This window comes from Macrobrachium rosenbergii, chromosome 10 (genome assembly GCF_040412425.1).
Source record: "Macrobrachium rosenbergii isolate ZJJX-2024 chromosome 10, ASM4041242v1, whole genome shotgun sequence".
In the NCBI taxonomy this organism is placed as follows: Eukaryota; Metazoa; Arthropoda; class Malacostraca; order Decapoda; family Palaemonidae; genus Macrobrachium; species Macrobrachium rosenbergii.
The window spans coordinates 2,648,277-2,675,276 of record NC_089750.1 but is presented as its reverse complement, the minus strand read 5'-3'; the positions used below and the strand labels follow the sequence as shown (position 1 = coordinate 2,675,276).

At 35.8% G+C, this 27,000-nt stretch overlaps 2 long non-coding RNA genes across 3 annotated transcripts; one reads left to right on the top strand and one right to left on the bottom strand.

The window, feature by feature from the left end:
* Positions 1–4,457: 4,457 nt before the first annotated feature.
* On the bottom strand, positions 4,458–7,879 carry LOC136842957 (uncharacterized). The gene is made up of 4 exons (XR_010854386.1): positions 7,818–7,879; positions 7,648–7,727; positions 6,355–6,531; positions 4,458–4,999 (listed from the first exon to the last, which is right to left on the bottom strand). It is a non-coding gene; the product is annotated as an uncharacterized lncRNA (long non-coding RNA).
* Positions 7,880–11,565: 3,686 nt separating this feature from the next.
* On the top strand, positions 11,566–16,150 carry LOC136842408 (uncharacterized). 2 transcript variants are annotated; one of them, XR_010854204.1, is made up of 4 exons: positions 11,566–11,847; positions 12,227–12,408; positions 12,888–13,034; positions 15,793–16,150. It is a non-coding gene; the product is annotated as an uncharacterized lncRNA (long non-coding RNA). The 2 variants fall into 2 exon arrangements; XR_010854203.1 differs by lacking the exon at positions 15,793–16,150 and having other exon boundaries at positions 11,571–11,847; positions 12,888–13,068.
* The last annotated feature ends 10,850 nt before the right edge of the window (positions 16,151–27,000 follow it).

Here is a 27,000-nt window from a genome sequence, read left to right as displayed (position 1 = left end):
AAAAGTCACAATAATCTTTCCTAGATAGTGACCCCAAGGGTTTTAACCCGGGATGTATCCACCTTTGCGGCGTGTTTAGTACAAGCCCGTTGGGGATTTCCGTATAAACATAAACAAAAGACTGTAAATATCATCAAGATAATGTCCCCCCAAAAATATTGTGTTGTGGCTTTATTTACTATAAAGATATATATATATATATATATATATATATATATATATATATATATATATATATATATATATAAATATATATATATAATACAATATATTATAATATATACATCATATATATATATATATATATATAAATATATATATATATATAATATACAAACGTCCTTTAATATCAATTCACTCTACCTCGGAAATAATATATTTTCATAATATGTTAAAGAATTTTTAGTTGATAATAAGTCCACCGTCCCATGGGGTCGACACCTCTCTTGTGGCCGATTTCGTTAGTGCGTCACTGTAGTCCTGATTCCTCGTCCGTCGCTGGTTCGACCCCACGGGACGGTGGACTTATTATCAACTAAAAATTCCCCTTCGGTAACATATATGAAAATATATTATTTCCGAGGTAGAGTGAATTGATATTAAAGGACGTTTGTAGCTTTCTATATATGAATCACGGTGATGTGATAAATAGTCATATATATATATATATATATATATATATATATATATATATATATATATATATATAGAGAGAGAGAGAGAGAGAGAGAGAGAGAGAGAGAGAGAGAGAGAGACCGTCAGCTCGCAAATATGTCGTCACCTTCAAATATACTTTAGACACTTTGAAATACCTTTTCTTCGGCGACAAAAAAAAACTGCATCTCTTATTAAAACCTTAAGATTGGCCGCCCACCTGTCCACGCACCCGCCTCCCATTCAAAAGGAGATTTCGTCCGCCCCTTGAGACAATAAATCCCATTCGTCGACGGGGAACGCGCGGAATCGGATTGAGCATTATCTGAAAACCGGGTCAATTTCCACAACCTGCACCGTGTCAAAATGGGTCACCGATCCGGAGAGCGGATCGGGATTAAATCGGATTCCAGTCGCTCTTCCGTCGGATTACTGGTTTATTAGGGATTTCTTTTTTTTTATGTAATGCGAGAGGTTTACATTACCTGGATTTATGGACCTAGAGCCGGAATATCAGTCACAAATGCATGAAATGGGGATTACATTTTCATGATGATAAATAAATAAAGCAGCCAATAGATAAATAATCAACTCAATAAATAGATAAATAAATCACCCTTTGCAAGGTAATTTGATGTCTCCTCCCCTCCCCACCCCTCAAACCACCATCCCACACACCCCAAAAAGGAATGAAAGTGAAAATAGACCTACATCTGAAAAGTAAATCACGATTATACAAATTTCACAAAGGTCACATTTTCAAAGGTTCCTGATATTATGAACAACACTCCTGTTTAGACAGGAGTCAAGACGAGCAACAGAAAGGTATAGGAAACGATGACTTTAACTTACCTTGATGGACTGATCTGCTTAAATGAAACTATAACACCATCATCCCATAAGTCCTCTCTTCCATTGGCTTTCCAGGAAGAGGAAGAAAAGTGCTGGAACGGCCACAGAGCTGGAAATTTTGAGGTCTGGTTTGTAGCTCATGTGCACATAAGGTCCATCGTCTTTTCTGGAACGGAAAAATAACATTTAGACAGAATCCTCATATTTTTCGAACTTGCTATTATCATTATCAGTGTAAACCTGTAATCCCCCCGGGAACAGATGATCAGACAAGCCTCTCCTTTTATTATTTATCATCATTATTCAGAAGATGAAACCTATTCATATGGAACAACCCCACCAAAGGAGCCGTTGACCTGAAGTTCAAGCTTCCAAAGAATGTTATGGTGTTCATTAGGAAGAAGTAAGACGAGATAAAGGGAAATAATGAAAAAAGAGATCCCACTCACTAAAAAAATAAAATAATAAATTAACAAATAGATAAAAATGTACTGAAATGCAAGGAGAACAGTATTAGGGTCGTAATGCATTGCACCTTCGCTTGAACTTCTGAATTGACTGATATGCTTATTTTAGCTCTTCCTTGGGCGAGTTGGTAAAGTTGTGGCTTTGCACTCGTTAGGCCCGAGTTCGGCTCTCCGGTCGGCTAATGAAGAGTTAGAGGAATTTATTTCTGGTGATAGAATTTCATTTCTCGCTATAATGTGGTTCGGATTCCACAATAAGCTGTAGATCCCGTTGCTAAGTAACCAATTGGTTCTTAGCCACGTTAAAGAAGTCTAATCCTTCAGACCAGCCCTAGGAGAGCTGTTAATCAGCTCAGTGGTCTGGTTAAACTAAGGTATACTTAATCTTTTTTTTGTCTTGGTAACTTGCAGGTCAGGGGTTCAAATCCCCAAAGAGGACGTTTGTCTGATTATTATTACCATTATTGTGTAATGAAAATAAAAAATCCACAATTATATTGTAAACTATATTACTATGAAAATAAACAAGCAAACGGTGTTCCTCATCAGTGTTAACTTTAAAATGGGCATTTTTAACGTTAACGCTGATGAGGGAATTGTAAGGTCTAGCAGGAGGAAAACCTCGCAGTTGCACCATGAATCATTTGCTAGGAGAGGGTAGAAAGATAGATGAAAGAATATGAATGGGGGTACGGTAAAAGAAATGAAAGGGGTTGCATCTCTAGGCCGAAGGGACGCTGCCTACAGTGTAACGTAGGAGGTGCAGTGACGGCATCTTGTTTCCCCCTTGATGGTTTAGTTTCTTCGCGTTATAACCAGCAGTTTCCACCAGTTCTATTGGCCACTCCGTGTTTGAGGGTTAGATGCATTATAATATTTTGGATCTGAGTTTAATTACAATCAAGATGGAGAAAAAATAGTTAGGCGAGGACAACGTTTCCATAGGAAATTACGTGTTCCATTTGAATAGGGATTTACCTTCCGACTAATAATAATAATAATAAATAATAATAATAATAATAATAATAATAATAATAATAATAATAAGCCTTTGACTTATTATCGGACTAAATACATTTAAATGTTTCATATCAAAGCCATTTTATCTTTCATAAGGTCATAATTTGGCATGATACGCCATTATTAATGTGACATTTTTAGTGTTCTTTTTTCAATTACTATTCTACTGATTTAACAAATACTTTATCTCTATGGCCTACCAACGGTTGTCTTCATAACTTCTATACACCTTTGTTCCTTTAAAGCAGCGAGTTTTCATCAGCAAAATCTTAACTTGAATTCGTTAGCACTTCATTTGATAAACAATGATCTTTATCTGATAAAGCTGCGTCCACACAATCGAAACAGCGGGCACAGTTCCGTGTAGGTTTTTCGTATGATTTCCTAAGTAACGAGGCTTACATAGTCTTTGGCTCGATGCTATAGTTAAGACTGGGGGATGGCTTTAGAGAAGTCGTTGCCTGACGTACGAAGTTACGTTGTTCATCCATGTCAATGAACTAATTTCTGTTATTCCCTACATGTAAACATGTCCAAGGTTTACTGTTCTCGTGAGTTAACTGAGCTTGATAGTTATATCAGCCATGCCTTCGAGATGTGAGAAGCGTTGTATAAAACTGTTCATTTTCTCGTGCATCAGTCACTCTTACTGCCGTCAGCACTAGGCTCACACTGGTCAACTTTCATCGTTCGGACACCGGCATAAAAACCTCTACGGCTCCACCGATCTTTGCTCGATACGAAGCAAAGTCCGATCGTGGACGCAGCCTAATGCAAACACACAAAGTTAAGCTCAGCTACTATAGAGACTAGGGAAATTATTACAAACAAGAGACTTTTGTCAAAGGTTGAGTGTGTTCGCCGTCTGAAAACTCCCTGTAATGACCGCTGTAGCAATTATAGGCAATTAATGGACCATTTCATTTTTTTTAACGTCATTAACTCATGGTAATTAGAACATTCATACTAAATGTTAAGTTAAAAGATAAGTACGCGTTTACTGTCCTGAGCACCTAATCATTTAAGAATGGAGAACCTTCCTGTTACAGAATTTCTCTTCAAGGAGATTAACCTAAAGAGGATTCAATAAAAGAGGCAGGAGTAAGCCAGACATCGTACGCAGTGCATTCGAGATTTAAAGGTCATTTTACTCAACTTAGAATGTGGAGGCAGAGCTTCGTGGAGGTGGGGAGCGAGAGAGAGAAACTTTACGGTTTACTTGGCAATTGGTTTACCCAGTCATGCAGTATCCATTTAATATTTTCCACGTCTTCAATGAAAAACCTACAGCGTGTAATTCCCTACTAAAATGTACACGTATAAGAATGCGTTTGTTTACCCATTTTCGTTTTTGTATTGCCATGTATAGTCATTCAATACATGACCTACTTCTAGTCATGTAGACAATGAAGTATACATTAGTCCCATCTTGGTATATTCACTATTGGAAATTAAACTTCAGGATTTAATTGCAATTCAGCCTTTTAATTATTCCATGAGAATCAATACACTTCACACAACTACCTACCAACGCTCCTTGTCATGTTATGAAGCAATTGGTAAAAACATAAAATGAAGTCAAGTGGTTCATTATTTCTTTTTGGAAAAAATATTGGTACATACTGTAGTTGACCTTTAGATTTAATAAACTTTTCATGTTAAAGTGGCAACATTTAAAACTATGAAAGTCACATTCTGCAAGTTACACACTAAAGCAAAGAGTTAAAAACTATAACTAACCATCCAAGTAAAAATATATAAAGCATCTTTAGGTTCAGCCGGATCTTAATGAGGATTTATAGAAACATCAGTCTATTCGTATCACTACTCCGTGGGTTGTGGACGCCTGTACTTATGACCAAAGGCTCTTAGAGAACATTCTCTCGACGCCCAGTGGTTCATCCGATAAGTCTTCAGAAATATATTCTCCCGTACCATAACAGCTCTGAATAACAGCTTTAGGTTACTGTGGCTTGTCCGGATAAGCAATTGCTATCTTACATTTCCTGCAAAGAGAAAAAGTGAGGCAGAAAACTTTCCTAAGGTATCAAAAACATATCAGATTGTTCACTGAAATTGTTTAATACTTTAATAATACAAGCCAGAAAAAGTTATCAAATACAGAACTCTTGTTCACTGAAAGTTCACCTTAAACTATAAACAAGCCAGTGGATTGGTTTCTAGTTAAACACTCAAATTTAATTAAAATGCTGAGAAGTTGCAGAACAAAAGTGAATAGGACAATGACCCCTGAACCGTAATCCAATTATATAAACAAAAATAAAAGATTATCAGTTAACTCGTACTTCGTTAGAACAAGCTTAACTCCAATTGAGGCAACAAATGAATAACTTCTACATGATGTCTACTAGCATGCGCAAATTAGCAAATATCAAAGCACACTGACTCTGTAAATCATTTTCAATAACAAATACTCTAACTTGAAAATAAAAGCTAAAAATGCGCAGAGAGAATTTCCAGCTGCCTTTGAATTTTTTTCAAACAATACAAGTTCATTTTTCTAATGATTGGGGTGAAATTATTCAGAACCTAATTACTTTTCTACAGAAAAATTTTTTAAATGTCACTTACCAGAATTTAGTAAATAACTTCTGGCAATAAAATTTTTAAATGATTAAGGGATTTTGGGAAAACTAGTTCAAAATCATTATGACAAATCAGAATCACTAGTTTTGGTTTGTTATTTCGCAACAAAGCCCAGAAGTTACACAAGTTACTATAAACACTGAAGAATCAAATTTTATTCTGCCATTGACTTTAAAATCTTTATGAAACACTACTAAAATTTATTTACTATTTTTGAAAAGAAATACAGAAGTCACTTTCAAAATGCAACAGACTATGGATTATATTTCTGGTCTCAAAAAACTAGTTACTCAAAGTGAGTAACTCAGCTATTAAGCAAAATTAATGAAATGGCCTTAGCACAAATTAAAAGTATGAAAGTAAACAATGTTTTGCAAATTATGTTAATATCTAATCTATTAAACACTTTACCAAGTTCAACTTTAAATGACCAAGCTTTACTTTAAATGACCAAGCTTTACTTTAAATGACCAAGCTTTACTTTAAATGACCAAGCTTTACTTTAAATGACCAAGCTTTAATTTGTTCTTTACTTTAAATGAACTTTACTTTTTGAAGAACAGTTTTGAAAGTTAAAAGCAGCTCAGCACCTGAAAAAGAAAAACCCCTGGTGGACATGTATAGCAGGTCTTACGACCTGCTATACACGCAACACTAGGGTACCCCCACCCCTTCAGGGGCGCCGCCCCCGAAGGGATGGAGGTTAAAAAAAAAAGTGAGTTTGATATGATAGGGAATAAAAATATAATCTCACCTGGTTAAACACGATGGGCGACGAGTCAGTCTATAGAATCCGAATGAAAACGGATTTGGTCCATCTTGAAATTAGTAAATGTTCTTTTCCTTGTACAAACTTTGGTCCATGGTAATAAATACTCAGTAAATCAACGAAACAGCTTTATACGAACAAAAAGTTCCTGGCCAACAGTTCCTGAAAATAAGGTCTGTATCAGTGCTGAGCTAAACTGAAATGGCCCGAGAGATCTTGAAACCTCGTTAAAGAAATAAACTATCAAACTAGACTACAAGCGCTAAAGTTGTTCCTCGATTGAAGTCTTTAATAAAATTAACAATTTTTCTAAAACAGGATGGGTTAGTGAACGTGAATTTACGACAAAGTTATACGATAAAATTTGTAATTAAGTGCGAGCTGAAGTTTAGATTGAAAGGAAGGAAGTCAGTTACTTTAAAAATTTATAGCAAGAAATTAAGCTTCAGTTTGAATCAAAACCAGGACACTTATTTAAGCTAGAGTTGTAAGTGCATTATATATTAGAAAGTAAACAAACAGCTTATCACAGTTTAAAAGTTTATATATTACAAGATTAATAAACGTTTATCAGCTTATCTTTATTTTAAAGTTAAGATATTGAAAAAGATAAAGGAATATCACTGTTTCAGACGATGTGGGAGTAACTTTTGCCCTGTCCAGTAGAGAAGCTGACCAGATGAACCGTTGAATTCCAACTCACTTTGGGAGCAATTGTCCGTCCTACAAGAATATTAAAAATCACAAGAACTAAATTTCAAAATAACATTCTTCTCAGCTGTAAGCTCCTTATAACTCCTTAAAGGAAGTCAGCATCAGTACTCAAGTAATAAACATTTGAGGGAGTTTGAAAGCATATGTAAACTATTAGTGAAAAACTTAAAACTGGTTAATTGGCTTGCTAAGTGACACGATATGAAAAATATTCATACTTCTAGGAGTAATAAAAAAGTTTAAAACTATTAGTGAAAAACTTAAAACTGGTTAATTGGCTTGCTAAAAGTGACACGATATGAAAAATATTCATACTTCTAGAAGTTCTTAATAGATTAAATCCTCAAATTATTTTATTAAGTTTATAAAAATCACTGCCTTCAGCAATGGATAGTAAAAATTCAAGACTGGATCCAGTTATACTTTATATTGGATTGATAAGAAAGTAACGTTAAGGTTTCCATTTATGTTTAGCTATTGAAACAAAGCACTAAGCCATAGTTTCACAAAATATCAAAAGGAATAATTAGTAACTGGATCATTACAGTAAATAAGATTACTCACTCCTGTCGATAAAAGCAGTTGGTGCCATTGTCGTAGCACAGCAAAGTGGGTGGGCAGATCAAGACCAACAAGCAAGCAATCTAAAAAAAAAAAAAAAAAATGAATTAACGAAAACAAAATCGCGTCAAAAACACAACATACTAAAACACAACCACCGAGGTAATATTCACACTCAAATGCCTCCTTGGAGACATGACGCACACTAAAAGAAATCGTTCTGGAACTGGAATTATTTACTCCGTTCAGCTGTCCGGCCAAGGATGAAGGAAACCTGGAACAGCCACTCCCGGTCTGGCAGGGACGCTGAAACCTAGAACAGAAAGTCACTTGTCTTTACTCTCTTAGCTTGAGAAGTCTTTCTTTGCTATTATTATTATTATTATTATTATTATTATTATTATTATTATTATTATTATTATTGAACCAAGCCGACCCTGTAACGAGGCTATAATATCGAGAATTTAAAGCCACAGAGTTTTTAACTCTGTACATAAATATTTTTAATACTACTGTGGCTTTTAATTCTCATTATTATTATTATTATTATTATTATTATTATTATTATTATTATTATTATTATTATTATTATTATTATCTGCGCACAATTCGTGCATCTTGCGTCTTTACTGCTCATGAAAACTCATCCTACTGGATAGTGCTGTCATCAGCATCCTTAGTTTCTTCGGCGCAATCGAGTTTTCTGTACATCGTGTAATCAAGGCCACCGATAACAGATCTATCTTTCGGTGGTCTCGGTATAATTCTGTATGAGCCACGGCCTGTGAAACTTTAACCACGGACCGGTGGTGACCTATCCTATGTCGTTGTCAGAAGCACGATTATGGCTAACTTTAACCTTAAATAAAATCAAAACTACTGAGGCTAGAGGGCTGCAATTTGGTACGTTTGATGATTGGAGGGTGGATGATCAGCATCCTAATTTGCAGCTCTCTAGCCTCAGTGGTTTTTAAGATCTGAGGGCGGACAAAAAAATGCGGACAGAAAAAAGTGCGGACAGAATAAAATGAGGACGGACAGACAAAGACGGCACAATACTTTTCTTTTACTGAAAGCTAAAAATAAAATCTTTTTTTATCTCCTCCAGGCAAAGCACATAATTCCAATGAAGACACTTTTGGAGCCTTAATCGTATCTCTAAAAGTAAGTTGATTATTTCCTGAGAAGTTTTATTCCTGTTCTCGCTTCCTTCCCTTCTTCTTGGGAAGTTTTAATGAATCCGACAGAACTTCTTTGTGGAGAGAGAGAGAGCTGCGCCCGATTCTTCCGATTGTGTTCTCTCTCTCTTTCAACTTCTTCTTTCTTTCTCTGTCGGTATCGGTAAAACGTCTTTGGATTATCTCGTTCTAGTTTATTTTCTTGTTTGTTGCTTTTCTCCGACTTTTTGGTTTTCTGAAAAGAGAACTGTTGTGCCGGCTTTGTCTGTCCGTCCACACTTTTTCTCTCCGCCTCAGATCTTAAAAACTACTGAGGCTAGAGGGCTGCAAATTGGTATGTTGATCATCCACCCTCCAGTCATCAGGCATACCAAATTGCAGCCCTCTAGTCTTAGTAGTTATTATTTTATTTAAGGTTAAAGTTAGCCATAATCGTGCTTCTGGCAGCGATATAGGATAGGCCACCACCGGGCCGTAGTTAAAGTTTCATGGGCTGCTGCTCATACAGCATTATACGAGATCACCGAAAGATAGATCTATTTTTGGTGGTCTTGAGTATACGCAGCAGCTGCTGTATAGAAAACTTGATTGAGCCGAAGAGTTGCAAACAAATCTGAGACCTAACCTCTATTTGATTCTAAGGAAATTTCATAGATTTTTTTTTATAAAATCGTCTAATATTACAGTACATAGGAAATTGGTGATGAAAATTGTGTATGAAGCTTTTTTCTCTTATGTTAACAGTTTAAAAATGCAATAATCAAACATAGGTTTAATGTTTTGTTTCATCATTTACCGATACTTAAGCAGTTCCAAAAGTACTTTTATTTTGCTAACACTTTAAGGAACAGAAATTCAACAGATTTTCGAGATGGGAAAACCGTCTCAGTACTTCAAGAAAAGTATAATGAAAATGTATCATTTTGTTGTAACAGACGTAATGAATTTCAAACCTCGATGCAATTTTTTTTTCCAATCTAGAAAAAAACAACGATATTTTGGTCTAATAATTCTCCGAGCTTTCCAATCTGGAAACATTTAGCAACCCCTGCCATGCGGAGACGTGTCCTATAACCAGGCTTAAATTAAAATCCCCAAAGTTTGTCAACTTTGCAAGTGACGGCAAAAACACGATGGAGGAGAAATTAAACTTCAGGAAGCTTACAAAAAAACAGTGTCCTGCGCCTCAGCCAATTATTGATGAAAAAATGTGATTAAACAGTTGATTAATTTAAAGGGAATGCCACGAAGGAGAGAGACGACGGAGCGGCGCTAGGCCTTTCGACTTACAGTCCTTTACTTAGCAGCTATTTTCCTCCGTGGCATTGCTATATATATATATATTATATATTATATATATATATATATATATATATATATATATATATATATATATATATATATATATATATATATATATATATATATATATATATATATATATATATATATATATATATATATATATATATATATATATATATATATATATTAATATATATATATATATATATATATATATATATATATATATATATATATATATATTCATCACGTTCCACATTTTCGTGATTCATTTATACATATTTTCACTTCAAAGAATAATGTGACCTCTATGAGTATATGTGGGTTCTGTCTTACTAAATAAAACAGAAAAAATTGGTAAATACATAGTAGTCCATCTCTCTCTCTCTCTCTCTCTCTCTCTCTCTCTCTCTCTCTCTCCACAATTAGGAGGAGGAAGGAATATCGAAGTACTTGTTAAGCGAATTAAGGCCATTTAAGCTTGAGATAATCCAGGTTAAATCGTATCCCTTGAAGCTATCAGTGAATATTTATACGGAACCATGAAATAACTATTCCTTTATGAAGGATCTAAAGAAAATTATCTCTCCCCAATTTCACCGCAAAATTTGGCCACTCATTCCAGATTTCTACGATCTTGAAAAATAGATGAAAAACCTACTGTAAGCCCATGAGTGTAATGGTGATCGCTTTACTCTCTCTCTCTCTCTCTCTCTCTCTCTCTCTCTCTCTCTCTCTCCAGACTGAAAGCTTTTAAGCCTAAAGAATAAGCCTTAAATTTTCTAGAATACGGACATTCCTTCACCAGCTTTATATCATGAAAGTTCGGCGATATATTAGGGATTAGGTGACAAGTGACACATATTTGGTATTCCGGTCAAATTTAAGATAGTCTCACTTTAATAAATAAAGAATTTTTAGGCAGATATCCTGACGACAGAGGAATTGCTCAAGACGGGTTTTTTTATATGTATATTTGACAAAGCAAAACAGAGACGATTAACTACTTTTAAGTAAGTAGACAGTATTGTAATTATGACTGTTTCAGGAATAAATAAATTTTTACGCGTTTTATTTACACGTAAATTCGGTTTCTTTAATGGTTTGTGTATAGTTTTTATATACTTATGTTCTCCTGCCGTTAACATATAATAACAATATTCCAAAAGAAAATTAACTACTGGTTAGTAGATAGTATTATAATTATGACTTATCGGAATAAGTAATTTTTCCGCATTTTATTTACACATAAATTCGGTTTCTTTAATGGTTTGTGTACATTTTTAATATTCTTATGTTCTCCTGCCGTTAACATTAATAATAATATTCCAAAACAACAAATAAACACTTCCCACGTTTACAACTTAATTACCAGCGACTTTCCGTTCCAGCTGTGACTTGTCCTCCTCGGCCAGAGAGTCGGTGGTAGTGAGTGGCTGTTCCTGGCTCCCTCCTTCCTTGGCCGGACTGCGCGCCAGAGTCAGATATAGTCTACAGCATAGACCCTGGTCTACAGAACGTTCGCGCTTTTGAGCTAGTTCGTTTACCAATGGCGCGGTTAACAATTGTATGATGTTAGTGGTTCTGCTTGAGTTTCTGCGTGCGTTTCCTTGTGTGTTTACTGTTTATCGTTGGTTGCCTGCTGCGTGAAGGATTCTGTCGACCTGAGTCAAGAGAACTTCCGCTGCCGTTCTTATGGAAATGTTCAATTATCGCTATTGTAAGTAGCATATCACTCTCAGGTTTTCAGTCATGTTTTTATTTTTATTAATAGCTTTATTATTTTCAATAGCTAACCGTAAGTGAAATTTTAGTTTTGGAGTTTTCAGGAAAAACTGTTCGACGTAATTTATTCCAGTCAAGGCTAATACTGTTAGTTGCTGGTTGGTAATTTTTACAAGTTTTAACAAGTAATAGGGTTAGCTTTGTTTTAATGTGTAGATGGAAATATTTTGGTAAAATTAAGTAAATCATTTCAAGACTTTATACTTAACATTGAGTAACACTTTAAGTTAGTTTAGGTTTTATTGACTTTATATTTTCACGAATAATTTTTCTCATAAAATGTTTTATCTATACTGAAACCGCCTCTTTCCAAGCTATTAACCAAGGACCTCCCGTCGTAAGTGTTGACGGATGAATACAGTTAGGACTATGTATTGGTGGCTTTTGAGATTTTTGTGAAGGACCGAAGTTCTTGGTTTGCATTTGCGTTCAACATTATATTTCCCGGCTATTCTTTTGGACAGGGTGTAGTCACACATGCCGGGTGTGAAACAAAGTGAGATTCTATTTTTTTCTTCTTTTTGAGTCCAGTTAATTTTATTTAAACTTTTTAAACTGTAAAGGTGATAATTTTATTTTGAAATGCACATCGCAATGATGGCTGCGTTAAACTAAATTCCGGGTCTGTGTTTTGATAGTAATTCAGACTGAATTTTTCTATTTGCTTGTTTGTTGCTTTCCATATTAAGACTCTAAACCAAATGTAATTCCATAGTCGTAATTCAGACTGAATTTTTCTATTTGCTTGTTTGTTGCTTTCCATACTTACTAAGACTCTAAACCAAATGTAATTCCATAGTCGGATTTGCTCATAATTTCAAATTAACCAACAAATGCATTGTTTTGAAACTTCTCATAATTATTATTCATTAAGCAACAGTATATTCTTGTTTTTTGTCATAATAATCACTTGAACGCGCTTTCAAGACCTCAAACACTAGGTTGACGCAGTACTGATTCTGACCTAATTTTCAGGTGATGTTGGCCAAGAGCTGCTGGTTTGGGCCTAGATTTTTGATGAACCCTGATCCAAGAACTTGTACTAAACGAATTTTTTACGCATAGATATTCTATGTGGACTTTGGACCAAATCTGCTTTCGTTCGGAATCTCCCTGCAGTCAGTAAGTATAAGGTGGGATTTATTTTAAGGTTTTAACTCTTTCCCCCCTTACCCCCTCCCCTTCAGGGGCGTCGCCCCTGAAGGGGTGGGGGTACCCTGGTGATGCGTGTATAGCAGGCCGTTAGACCTGCTATATATGTCCACTAGGTTTTTTTTTTGAGGTAAGCTTCACATTTTGAATGGTAGTCTTTACTGTGGTAATTTTGAAGTCTCACTTTATTTTTTTTTACATTAAAATTAAATGGAAAAATGAGGTTTGTCAATAGCTTTATGAATTGTTGTATAATTATTGGTTTCGTAAGTTTCCTCATTCCTTCCTAATGAATCTTTGAAGTTATTTTCCATGCTAAAGTTGTTCCTGAGGTTAATTACCGTATTTCGAAGTGTCTAGTCACTTGCTCAGAACTTGCATAAACATTTAAGTAAACTGAAAATTATTAATTAACACTTGCTAATCCACCCGCTTAGTTCTTTTGAGAACTTATTACGTTAAATTTTTTAACGTCATTGTAATTGTATATTCCTTGAACACCTAAGACTTAAAAATCCTGCGATAAAGTTCCCTTGGACACCTGTCATTTAAAATCCCTTTGTTCACGTAGCTTCAATAAATAGACTGCAGTGTCAAATGGCGCTGTTTGTAAATAGCCCTCTACACTTGTTCTGACGGTGTTATTCATTCAGTAAATAGCCGTACTAAGGTAGATGGGTAACTCTACAATTGGCTAACTGGAATTAATGAAAACAACGCGTATGTAGGGGCTTAAAGGACTGCATAGAATCTTGAATTTTCTCTACTTGAATTTTCTGAGACTTGCAGTTTGACAGTCAGGTGCCCACCCATGAGTAAAACTTAGTTTTATTTATTTTGTTTTTTATTAATTTTGTTTAATGTACGCTCCCAATACAATCACGTTCCCAAAACCTCCCTTATGTTTTGATGCTCGATTTTAAAACTATAATGCAATAAAAATCAGACTAATCTTCAGAATTGCCCCTACTTTTGGTATAGGTAGGGACAGGTCAACCCCCTGTAAGAAGTGGTTTACAGTAAATACTTTTTACTGAGTCTGTTGAAAGGGATAACTATTTTAGTGTGGAATTTGGGGTAACTATTTTAGTGTGGAATTTCTAAGTGATGAAAAATATTTATTTTCTATTATAGGTTAACAATAATAGACTAAAGCTTTTGAGTAGCCTGGGTTAAATCACTCAAAAGCTCTTCTGCTTTACAGAAAGCTTTATAATTACCCAACCGAACTTAACTTAGCCAGAGTTAATTCATAATGCTTAAATGCTTAATTCTCAATTATCTTCATGAATATTATAATGTAGTTTTTATGAATGCGTAGTGTAGCTTAGTAGTTAAACCCATGAAAAATCTTTAATAGCATGCTGGAAATTAATAATTTAAGAAAATATGGTTTTACTTCCTATTCAAACTTCGTATAAAAACTTGTATTTGCCTTTATTTGAATTTCCTTGTTGTAAAGTTCACCTTACACGTCAATCCTTGTATTGATAATTTAAAAGCTCCGTTCAGCAAGTAACAAGTATATTTGAAATTATAATTATCAACTCCTGATAATCAGGGTATTGCAAGCCTTATAACTCGCGAATAGTTTTAGCACTTAAAGTATCAAGTGATGCCTGTAAGAAACTATAGAAGTGATAGATTGGAATTTAACTCCATTGACATTTTATTAGCTTGATACTTAAACCGTTTTTATACTTTGGTTTGTGTCTGGTGGATTCCATAATTCGTATTAGTAACTTTTAACATTTTCATTCGCTAACTGCCCAATAACTTTTAGTTACCCGGGATTGACCTATGCTGGTTTTGAGACCTTACATTTAAAGCCATGCTCTGACTTACCATAAGTTATGAGTTACTCAGTGTAGTCTTATCAAGTATAAATATCCAAATTTGAGGACCATAAGATCATGAAATTTTTTTTACTTAATGTTACTGTTTTGCATGAATTCTGGTATGCTTATTGCCACAAACTCGAAAATCAAATGTTATTACAATCGCTCACATGGCTCCAGCCATTACTTTAACCTATCACTTTTAACTTATTGCCAGTTAATTCTATTGCCAATTTACCAGTAATAGCTCACTAAGTGCGAGTAACAGTAATTTTAAGTAATTTGCTTTTCCTGGAATATACTAATTCTCATTAGACGAATTCAGTCTAATTTAGAGTTCCAATCATTACGAAGATTGAGTCTGCATTGTCCAAAGTTAACTGCCCTCAGAGTCGATGATTCTCACTCGACCTATTTAGTTTAATTAACCTGAGTTTGCCATGCCATATATTCATAAAGTTTCATAGTAATCTTTTAACAACTTCAAAATGTCTCAAATAATCCCGGTAATAAACTGCTTATATAATCAGAGTTTGCGAGATGTTAATTGCGTAATGCTAACTTAAGCTTAATATTTGTCATCGTGTCTTCACGTAGAGTAAGTGTTAATTGAAGCTGATAGTTTTACTGTAGTGTTATAAAGTCCTCATTACTCAAATAGACTTTTCGTTATTTATAATTCAACATTTTTAAGGGTCATAGTTCTGTTTACCCTTGTTATAACTGTTAAGTAGATTACAATTAAACCGCGTTTGCATAAGTTATAAGTATGGACCACCCTGGTTTGTGTGAACTAGTTTTCATTTATTATAAAATACTGTAATTCATTCAACCTTTGCATCTGTTAATAGGCCTACTTTATTAAACTTTCTGCCTCACTTTCACTGCAGGGAAGGCGTCATGGTGTTAGTGGTAGACCCGGATATGCCCTAAGAAACTCGAAACGTCTATTCAAAGCTGATATGGTACAGAAGAGTAATTTATTCCTACGAACCATCAAGCAGAACTGACAAGTCAGTGGTGCCCGTCAGATGAACCACTGAGGGGGCGAGAGGTTGTCCCAATTTTAGAGTATTCTCTAGCAGTCTACTATAATTCAGTATCAACCGCCTGAGCTGATCAAGACTGATGATACCACGAAACTTGAAGATCCGGCAGATTTAACATAAAAGGTGCTTTATTTTAAACTTGATGGTTAGTGATAATGCTGTTTCTACACTAGTTTTGTTAAGACTTTTAAAACTGATTTATCTGGTATTTACTTCTGTATGATTAAACATTGTATTTGACTATAAATTCATCCTAAGCGGAAAAAATGTTACTGTTTTTCTCTTCACCAATTGTCTGATTTGAACTATTTAAAATTAGCTGTGCAAAGCATTTTGACTGTGCAAAGCATTTTGACTGTGCAAAGCATTTTGACTGTGCAAAGCATTTTGACTTGCAAAAGCATTTTGACTGTGCAAAGCATTTTGACTGTGCAAAGCATTTTGACTGTGCAAAGCATTTTGACTGTGCAAAGCATTTTGACTGTGCAAAGCATTTTGACTGTGCAAAGCATTTTGCGTGTGCAAGCATTTTGACTGCCATGAACTTGCAATGAAGTCTTCAGCTAAAATGTATCTCCCAAAGTGAATAAACCAGAACGATGGGACTAAGAACTGATGCTGACAGAAACATGAGTCTAATACGGAATTACAAAGAACTGAATGACAATGATACTGAAATAAAGGCTAGGCTAACTGGTTAAGTAAGAATGTTTGTACCTTTAGCTAAGGGAACAACTCTGAGGAGATTAAACCAATAAATGTCATAATCAAGAAAACTGAGGAACTGGGCTTTTAACCTAAACTGAGGTTCTCTCTCTCTCTCTCTCTCTCTCTCTCTCTCTCTCAATGCCATGGAATAAGATACTTCAAATAGTGAAGTTCGTGTGCACAAAGTTTCATGACTTGTTGAATATTTGTATTTAATTTCCGTAATCGACCGAAAAAGCCGTAATGCTTGGTTTGGCAGCCTGAATTTCACAAAATCAGTTGCTCTTAGTTCAGTCATTGTTGTCCATTTTACAACTGGCATGTGGAAGTGCCATCAAGGCCCGTCCGCGTGACCGAGCACAAACCGTAAACGAGCAAAGCTCACTGATACAATTATAGTGTCGTCTACACGGTGCCGAGCTGGCACAGTGAATTCCGGGCACATCCATGGCCAGAGCGTGGGGTCGTTCAGGCAGGACCTGCAGACTATGTGAGGTACGATAATTACCAGTATGGTGGCCACCAAGGATAATCTTAAAGCTCTACATATACAGTATTATCGTGATTGCTGTGCATGTATGTTCAATTTTACTATCCAAAGGCAGGGGTGTTCCCGATGAAGCTGTATTAAATGTAGAACAGACATGTTTGTCAAAAACAGTAGTGAACAATGGCAACCCCACCACCCCTTCCCTCCATAGGAAGTCTCGTGCGTCTGGCAGTGACGTCATATTACCGGCCACGGGCCCACGGCAGTGTCTGGTGTTTGCGCTAAACCAAATTCAAATTCACACCAACAGAGGGTCTTTACCGGCGTTTTATCGGGGATAAGCGGTAAACTTTTTAACGGGCAAACTGCTTGCTTGTGCACACGGGCAATACTCGATCGTCTGGACGGTCCTTCAGACCTCCGGCATGTGGAAATCGTCAGTCAGTTATCGTATATTTGTCGATATAAAGTTTCGAGTAGCTGAATAGACTAAGCTTTCAGCGGCAGTTTGAATAATAAGGTTTTAACGAGAGAAAGAAACCTGGGTAATCTTGAGTCTCGTGTTGGGAAGGTAACTGTTTTCTTGTTTCTTTTTAAGTTTATGCCACTTAATTTTCATTTGAAGTTATCAGAGAATGTTTATTTTCTAGGTTAATGATATCCTTAGTTAACTATGCAATAGATCAAATTAAGTAGTGCCCATAATTACTGATAGTTCTTTGTTTTTGAAGAGAGGGACCTCAAAGGCGCTAATAGTTTCTCTCTCTCTCTCTCTCTCTCTCTCTCTCTCTCCCTTGTAAAGATGAAAGATGAGAGTATAAGTCTAGATTTTAGACTCGAATAATTGCTTGGTAGTTAAGGTAACTGCTGACTGACTAAAGTGTAATGAAAATAGCTAATGAATGTAAACCAGCAATGGTCTCTTATCTCATACAGAAATACTTATTCCAATTGTATGATGAACACGGTTATTTAGCTTGATCTCCACTTGGTGAAAAAAATCCACACTGATTAACGTGTAAATTTTACGTGGCTAAGAACCAATTGGTTACCTAGCAATGGGACCTACAGATTTTTTGCATTGGAGGTCTGCAGGAGGTTGTATACTAAGTTTATACCCACTGAGAAATTAATTTCTAGGGCTCACCAGAAATTATTTTCGTCTAAGAACCAATGGCATTAGCAACGGGCCGGAGACCGAACACGGAAATTAGCGAGTGCCGGAAGCTGACAACTCTACCGACTCGCCCACGTTGGGAGGTAGTGCAGTCAGTGCCCGTCATGCGGTACACTGTAGGCACTACTTGAGGTTCTTTACAGCGTCCATTCGGCCCCTAGCTGCAGCACCCTTTCATTCCTTTTGCTGTACCTCCTTTCATATTCTTCCTTTCATCTTACTCTTCACCCTCTGCTAATAATTGATTAACAGTGCAGCTGCGAAGTTTTCCTCTCGTTATACCTTTCAAACCTTTTACTGTCAGTTAAGATTTCAGCGCTGAATGACCTCTTAGGTCCCAGTACTTGGCCTTTGGCCCAAATTCTATGTTCAATGAAAGCAAATTCCTGAACTTTTTCAGGTTACTGATTTTGACTCGGGAATGAGAGCCTTTTTCGTTTTTAGCTCGCAGAATGATAATGCAAGATGTGAATGGAACAAAATTTGTTGAATATCTGAAGAATGACGTAGAGGATTAATTTATTACCTTACTGAATGAATAATTATGACTGGTATCCGCTAAGATCTACAAAAACTGACATGTAGTGTGAATGTATTCGTTATTATTATTATTATTATTATTATTATTATTATTATTATTATTATTATTATTATTAGTAGTAGTAGTAGTAGTAGTAGTTACCGTGAACGATAGTTTCACGAAAATAGGAACGCTGATGAGCATAGATGATTTTATAGGCGTTGAAAGATGAAAACCACGAAACAGCGAGAGTAAATTTGATATTGATTTTTCGTTTAAAAGACGTTAAAGACAGGTTTAGAGAGAGAGAGAGAGAGAGAGAGAGAGAGAGTAGTTCCATTACTTGATAAGCTTTTCCGTCGCAATATAAACAGGTGTTAAGGAAACAGCGTAAAATCAAACTTCTAACAATATGCTTAACAATTCTCTTCCTCGATATTGCTGCTTCCAAAATCGTTATTTCTGCGTATCAGTAATTAGAGTCGATAATTCTAGTGGAAAGCTTGAAAGTATCTTTAACTACCTATAATTACTGTAATGCTCATTATGCAGAGATTGGCGATAAAAAACTAAAATGTGTTCTGACGCTAAATATTCCTCAAATACTTTTTATACTTGTTTTTGTCTTACACTATCTCCATAGTCACGCCAGTCAAGCACCTAATTACCGTATGAAGTTATTAATTAGATATGTTAATGAAGATCGCATGATAATGATGTCTTTGTGAATTAACTTAAACTACGGTTTTTTTTCGACCGTTTAATGATAAAAATTTGCTCCTAAAATTCATTGACAATGCACACATTTACACTTTTGCATTTCTCATAGATCTAATTCGTAACGAAAATGATCACAATATTATCGTGTAATTCGACAACCTTCTAAAGATTTGATAATGATACTGAAACGATATGATAAATTTTAAATAGCATTTAATGAAGAAGACCCTTATTCAGCGTTCAAAGGTAAATTGTATACACAAGTATATGCAATCAAAGCATGTCAGAGCAAAAGTACATTTCCTACAAGATTTTTTTCTCCGTAGAGGGTCAGAGCCGTCAGTGCACCTCATGCAGTGCACTGTAGGCATTACTGAAAGTTCTTTGCGGGGTGCCTTCGACCCCTAGTTGCAACCCCTTTCGTTCCTTTTACTGTACCTCCTTTCATATTCTCTTTCTTCCATCTTACTTTCCACCCTCTCCTAACATTTGATTTATATTGCAACTGCTTTGAGGTTTTCCTCCTGTTACACCTTTCAAACCTTTTACTCTCAATTTCCGTTTCAGCGCTGAATGACCCCATAGGTCCCAGTGCTTGGCCTTTGGACTAAGTTTTATATTCAGTTCAATAATTCAATTCAGTACAAGAATTTTGTCTTCAGAAAATACAGGACCCCAGCGTGGGGTCGATTTCGGCCAAGGAAGGTGAAATTCCTTCATTTATTCCCATCTTGGATTAAAGGCTTGTAGTGAAAAGCGTTTAAAAAAAAACAGCGATTAACTCTAGAAGCTAATACGTCTTTGTGGCAATTAAAAATACGTGTATATGCAATCTCTGTTGCATCATGACCTGCTCATTCCTGCATGCATTTCTACTGATTGAAATTTTTCTTATAAGATTTATTACATAAATGTTATTATAATCTTACCCATATTTACGTTTCATTTTCTTTCCATAATTTAATTTTTCTGCAAATCCTTTTTTTTCACGTTACGAAGAGTCTCCTTTGCAGAAGAATATTTTTGCAAGTTACTGGACTAAATGGTTTGTTTCTTTTGAATGAACGTTCATTGTAGATTATAATAATAAAATAATCGTCGTTATCATCATCATTATCAGTTAAGAAAACATCAAGGTGACAGTGAAAAACTTTTCTTTTGCAGAAAAAATATCAATGGCAGTGAAATTTTTTATACATTTCTCTTTTGCAGAAGAAAACATCAACGATTCAGTGAAAATTGTGTTTACTTTTCTCTTTTGCAGAAGAAAATATCAACATGACAGTGAATTTTTTTTAACCTTTCTCTTTTGCAGAAGAAAATATCAACATGGCAGTGAATTTTTTTTTATACTTTTCTCTTTTGCAGAAGAAAATATCAACATGACAGTGAAATTTTTTTTATACTTTTCTCCTTTGCAGAAGAAAATATCAACATGACAGTGAAAATTTTCTTGACTTTTCTCTTTTGCAGAAGAAAATATCAATATGACAGTGAATTTTTTTATACTTTTCTCTTTTGCAGAAGAAAACATCAACATGACAGTGAAAATTGTCTTTACTTTTTTCTTTTGCAGAAGAAAACATCAACATGACAGTGAAAATTGTCTTCAGTTTTCTCTTTTGCAGAAGAAAACATCAACATGGCAGTGAAAATTGTCTTCACTTTTCTCTTTCGCAGAAGAAAACATCAACATGACAGTGAAAATTGTTCCACTTTTCTCTTTCGCAGAAGAAAACATCAACATGGCAGTGAAAATTGTCTTCACTTTTCTCTTTCGCAGAAGAAAACATCAACATGGCAGTGAAAATTGTCTTCACTTTTCTCTTTCGCAGAAGAAAACATCAACATGACAGTGAAAATTGTCTCCACTTTTCTCTTTCGCAGAAGAAAACATCAACATGACAGTGAAAATTGTCTCCACTTTTCTCTTTCGCAGAAGAAAACATCAACTCCACTTTTCTCTTTCGCAGAAGAAAACATCAACATGACAGTGAAAATTGTCTCCACTTTTCTTTTGCAGAAGAAAACATCAACATGACAGTGAAAATTGTCTCCACTTTTCTCTTTCGCAGAAGAAAACATCAACATGGCAGTGAAAATTGTCTCCACTTTTCTCTTTCGCAGAAGAAAACATCAACATGACAGTGAAATTCTTTAACACTTTCTCTTTTGCAGAAATGGTGTCCTTTATGCCCGTATGACCTGCCGCACGAGTCTTTCATCTATTCAGGATTTTCTCGTCTTAACCTGACAAAGAAAATCTAAAGCTGGAGAAAGAGAAGAGAGAGTATCCTACGGGCATCGCACGTCAGCCGGTCCAGGTAAGTTGTGATAAATTTCCCACACTTCTTAACCAGGATTTTGTTAGTAATACTAGAGACTTTTTTCATTAAGAATTATAAAGCAACTTGTTAAATGTCTTGTGTATGTATATGTATATGTATATATATATATATATATATATATATATATATATATATATATATATATACACAAATATATATATATATATATATATACAAACATATATATATATGTATATACATATATATATATATATATATATATATATATATATATTTATATATATTTCCACCTTTAACGGTTGGACCTTCTACGATGCCAAATTGACCTATTTTACGCCAGGGAGGGAGTGACCATATGGCCACTGCTCTCGAATCTCGCCTTGTGCCGTAACCTCTGCCAGTCACATATTCCTCGACTAATATAACCGTTTATTTATTTTATGTATTCGACGGCCGGCTGTACATTGTTATTACCATTCCTGTTCACTGCATCTGTGACTGATACAGTGGATTTTGGCTGCGTAATTTCGGATAATAGGACCACCATCAATAAATGACACAAGAGCGACTGAAAATCCGATTTAATCCTGACCTACTTCCCAATTCGATGACCTATTTTGACAATTTGAGGATTGGGGTCATTGACCCGGATCCAGATAAAACTCATTCCAGATCCACTCCGTTCCCAACCCTTGAATGGGATTTATGATCCACACACCCCCGCCCCCCAACAACCATTACCGCCCAGGTGGGCCATATTCCTCGTGTGAATGAGCGCGCAGAATGTGGACAGTTTTGGGTGCCACTTTTCAAAGATATCGGAAAGCGTATCGATGGATAAAGCCGTTACTTTTTTACGGGGGTTTAAAAGTGTTATAGCTTTATGAGTAGTCTTTGAAGAGATAACATAATCCCCGACCTTTCATTCGAGAGGCCGGGATTCGATCTCGATGTGGGTCAGAAATTTATCCATACATGCACACACACACACACACACACACGCACACGCACATATATATGTATACTGTATATATATATGTATATATATATATATGTATGTATGTATATATATGTGTGTGTTGTATATTATTTATATATATATATATATATATATATATATATATATATATATATATATATATATATATATAGAGAGAGAGAGAGAGAGAGAGAGAGAGAGAGAGAGAGAGAGGAATTTTATCAATATAAAAGCACTTAAATTTCTAAACGGCATAAGCACATAAGAGCATTTAGCTATTCACAAAGCGTGCCAAAATTTATACGTACACATAGTACACACGCAAATACACACACACACACACGTACACACACACACACGTACACACGCAAAAAGAACCCCAACTCATCCTTGTCAACAGGCCACCAGGAGACCCGCCTATTAAATTATAAGTTAGCGTCACGTAGAAAGTTTTCTCGTTCAGCATCACAATCAAAGTTTGGATTCAAGATCCGGTAAAAACTTTCCTCCGTTTGTGTGTGTGTGTGTGTGTGTTGTGTGTGTGTGTGTGAGGGGAAACGGTGACGAAAATATTGGATTGGGAGAACAAAAGAAAATCATAAGATTTGGGGGGAAATGATTGATAAATTTCTTGCTTGGGAAAATGAGAGAAATGAGTTTATGAGAATGAGGAAGATGATTCGAGTTTGTGGACATGAGGAAACAAAGAAAAAATGCGCCTGAAAAGCTGTACAAACCTTAAAATGATTTGTGTTCTTAATGCATAATACTTTCTGGCTTATAATATAGCACACATAATAAATATGTCGCAAATTAATCAAGCGTTCAGAAAGATAAATCCTAGGTAGAAGAATTTGCTCTAAAATGCGAAGTGTATTTTGTTATCAATGCTTCCTGGCCTGACGTCGAAACAGTAGATCCATCATTTCAAAGAAAATGGTCTGCAGCATCTAAAATATGTTGAACTGCATAACGTTATTTATCCAAACTTTTGCCAAGAGCGAAATTTACTTTTGACAAAGAATCGTTGATCAAGTTTTCTGTACAGCGTATGACCAAGGCCACCGAAAGTAGATCCATCTTTCAGTGGTCTCGGTGTAATGCTGTGTGTGCCGTGAAACTTTAACAAAGACCCGGTGGTCGCCTGTCCTACATCGTTGCCAGGAGCACGATCATGGCTAACTTTAACCTCACATAAAATGAAAATTACTGGGGCTAGAGGGCTGCAATTTGGTATATTTGATGATTGGAGAGTGGATGATCGACATAACAATTTGCAGCCTTCTAGCCTCAGCAGTTTTTAAGATCTGAGGGCGGACAGAAAATGTGCGCACGGACAGACAAAGCCGCCACAATAGTTTTCTTTTACAGAAAACAAAAAAGTCAAATACATTCATTCCTCGAGAAATTCCCTTCGATCATCAATACCTTAAATGAATTATTGAAAAAGATAAGTCTCGCTACTTTTAATCCTATTCAGAAAACAAAAGTACCTGTTGAATAGATTATGAAAAATCAATTTCAGCGAATAACTGATGTTGCCTCAGTTGCATAAGAACGAATATATATTTTGTTGGTCAGCCGTTAAAAGCGTTCAGAGCCATTCCCTCTCCTACAAACATTTTTCTTTTAAATACGCAAAGCCAATAAAAAAAAATCAATCAAAACGTAAGGGATTTGCGTTTCAATTTACAAAAGAACGTTCCGGATTATTCAGCGCACTGTCAACCGTTAAAAGCTGTTATGATAGTTCCCGCTTCTATTTCTACATAGCTGTTTTTTGGTTCATCTAAAAATTATAGAACCAACTAAAAGCACCGATGAATAATTCATGAATGAAAATGACCGTGTTTTTCGCTTCATTGTACCCGCGATTGAAAAAGTATATTAATGTCACCATTTTTATGGTTATTCTCATTTAGTTTCGAAAACCTGCCCCGGGGGATCTAGTTTGGGGTTTCAAGGGGATTATATATTCATGTCTCCAAGGAGAGAGAGAGAGAGAGAGAGAGAGAGAGAGAGAGAGAGAGAGAGAGAGAGAGAGACGTGTATTGGCGGTCTTTCAACAGCTCGCCGTCAGATTTGCCGATTTTATTTTGTTTATGAATAAGAAACATGATGTGCTCGCTGTCTCAAAATCCTCTTTGATTGATGAGAGAGAGAGAGAGAGAGAGAGAGAGAGAGAGAGAGAGAGAGAGAGAGAGAGAGAGAGAGTACAGAGGTCACAGACTAGCGACGGCTTCTTCACTAGCGGATCCAGAAAAATTTCATGGGTGGGGCATCAATTTTCATATTATACATACATAAATATATGTATACTGTATATATATACAGTATATATATGTATATGTATATATACATACATATATATATGTGTGTGTATATACTGTATATAATAGATTTTTTATACATATATATATGCTGTATGTATGTATATAATAGATTTTTTTATTTTTCCCCATTTTTATAACTCATTTATGTTATTATCTAAACCTTCAATATTATTATTTCATCATTATTTTTCATGGAGGGGGCACGTGCCCAGGTGCCGCATCCCCCAACTCCCCAACCCCTGGATCTTCTAGCGTAATTCCTTGCAGAAAAACGAAGAATACAATCATTCCCTTACAAGTAGAATCCTCCAGATTAGCTTCGAGCTAAATGACGATTATTATAATCATCTCTGCCCCTTCTTCCTCGACAGAGGGACGCTTCTAATAGATGATTACCGGAAAAAAAAAAACGGAAGGAAAAAGGAAAAACCATAAGATAAATCATAAGACGCATCCGAAGGGACACCATGTCACATACCCTCAAGGCAGTGACTGTCTTTATTTATTCCCAAAGGATCAAAAGGAAGGGAATGAACAGAAGATTAATAGGAAGGCAGGCCCCAAAAAAACTGTGATTAACCGATATTGCGTTCTACCCTCGACGCTTTCTTGCGAACAAATATTGACTCAGAATGTTCGTCCGAAGCCTCTGGCTTATTGTCGTGTTCTGGGTATGGATGGGGGATTGGGGGAGGTGGAATGGGATGGAATGGGTAATTTGGGTGGGGATGGGGTCCTAGAAACGGTCTACTTTCCCCACCAATAAACAGAAGATGAAGAGACAGAACTATAATGAGTCTTCATTCATTGGATGTTTATAATTCCACAGGATGAACATAAGATGGCTGTATGATATAACGGGAATGGGTTACAATGAGACCCTGAAACGTCTGGTAGGAATATTATCTAATGGATGGATTGAGACAATTATGTTTAAATAACATAGCTGGACCTAGTACTAAGGCAATGAGTCACAATGAGAGATGAATGTCTTTCTGCTGTCTAAGCGCAGAGGTTAAAGAGACGACCAACCTAAATATCATTTTCTTGCCCAGGCCCGAAGAAAAACGGGTAAACAAGTAAAAAATGCGCCTAAGTTTTTCGGCGCAATCCAGTTTTCTGTACAGCCGCTACAGCGTATAATCAAGGCCACCGAATATAGATCTATCTTTTGGTGGTCTCGGTATAATGCTGTATAAGCCGCGGCCCATGAAACTTTAAGCACGGTCCTATGGTGGCCTATCCCATATCGTTGCCAGGAGCACGATTATGGATAACTTTAACCTTAAATAGAATAAAAATTACTGAGGGTAGAGGGCTGCAATTTGGTATGTTTGATGATCAGAGGGTGGATGATCAACATACCAATTTGCAGCCCGCTAGCCTCAGTAGTTTTAAAGATCTGAGGGCGGACAGAAAAATTGCGGACAGAAAAAGTGCGGACAGAAAAAAGTGCGGACAGAAAAATTGCGGACAGAAAAAAGTGCGGACAGAAAAGTGCGGACAGAAAAATTGCGGACAGAAAAAGGTGCGGACAGAAAAAGTGCGGACAGAAAAAAGTGCGGACAGAAAAAGTGCGGGCAGAATAAAGTGCGGACAGAAAAAGTGCGGACAGAAGAAAGTGCGGACAGACAGACAAAGCCGGCACAATAGTTTTCTTTTAAAGAATTCTAAAAAGGGGATAGGAGGAAATAATGGATTTGCCTCAGTAAATGAAGAGGCAATAAAATTCTAAAAAACAAAAACAAAACGAAAATTCTCAAGCTTGGTCTAAGGAAGTCAGTCAATATAGAACTGTGTTGTAGGAGGATAA